Source organism: Octopus bimaculoides, chromosome 1 (assembly GCF_001194135.2).
Source record: "Octopus bimaculoides isolate UCB-OBI-ISO-001 chromosome 1, ASM119413v2, whole genome shotgun sequence".
Lineage (NCBI taxonomy): Eukaryota > Metazoa > Mollusca > Cephalopoda > Octopoda > Octopodidae > Octopus > Octopus bimaculoides.
In genome coordinates this window covers 23,257,899-23,259,278 of record NC_068981.1, presented here as the reverse complement: position 1 = coordinate 23,259,278, position 1,380 = coordinate 23,257,899, and positions in this window count along the sequence as shown.

Here is a 1,380-nt window from a genome sequence, read left to right as displayed (position 1 = left end):
ATATGTGACAGTCAGTGGGTTGCGGTCATGCTGGGGCAATGCCTTGATAGATTTTAGTATTGTGTATTCTTTTTTAAGTCTGGTACTTATATTATCTGTCTGTTTTTTTCTGAATCACTAAGTTACAGAGAAGCAAACAAACCAACATCACTTGTCAAGCGATTCGAGGTGAAAAACACAAACACAAAAACACACAAAGTCACACATATATGTAAACATATATACGACGGGCTTCCATACAGTTCCCGCTTACCAAGTTAAATCCCAAGACATTGGTTGTCCCGGAGCTATAGTAGAAGACACTCGCCCAAGGCGCCGCGCGGTGGGACTGACATGAAAACACGTTGTTGTAAAGCGACCTTTTTAACTCTACTGCCATGCCTACGCCTATGTACACTTTGGTACTTTATAGTAACTTAGTTTGGAGAAGTAAATAAGGCAACGATGTAATCTAATCTAAAAGTCGAATTGCCAGGGTCGTTCGAGCGTCAAAAGAAATACTCTACAATAGTCGTTCCTACTCTCTGTACTCTGAGTTCAAATCCAACCGATGTCACCTTTGACCTACACCTTTCCGGGGTAGATAAAGTTACAGTAGTGTACTGATTCCCATTTTTCTTTCCTCATTCTTCCTGTTTGTTTTCTTCCTCTTTCTCTCTCTTTCTCGCTCTTTCTTACTTTCTCTCTCTTTCTCGCTCTTTCTTACTTTCTCTCTCTTTCTCGCTCTTTCTTACTTTATCTCTCTCCTTCTCTCTCTCTTTCTCTCTCTCTGTCTCACTTACTCTCTTGTGTAGGTTGTGATCTATTTGTAAAGATATGGGAAACCATGAAGGCAGCCATTCCTCTCGACAGGAATGTACGAAAAAGATGAAGAACGATTTCGCTTCTGCACAATTCTCAAAATATAGAATGTCTATGGTGAATTGAAATAAAAAACAAACTCGGTGGTTTTAGTTGTAAATAAATAATGAAGTAGCGACACACTTTTAAGTATTCGTAACATCCACAAACAAACACACCACATCTACACACACATTGGATACCCACACTCGTGTCCATAGCTATTCATTTGCTAATGATACGTTCAACCATGCTATGTATGTATTATTTAATGTTTCAGAAGATTTTCAAATACTCGTTTATAAAACATTCCGATACAACCTTATCTGTCTTCAAGTAACTTAACTGCTTAAAATAAAAGTTTTAAAAACCGGTCTATGGCTTTCATATGATCTGTAATTACATACATGTGTATTCTTAGCAAGCGACCACAGACTTCGTGTTAATAAGAATGTATTATTATATGTCATTATATGCATATTGTATGTAAATAGATATGTGTATGTGTGTGTGTGTGTGTGTGTGTGTGTGTGTGTGTGT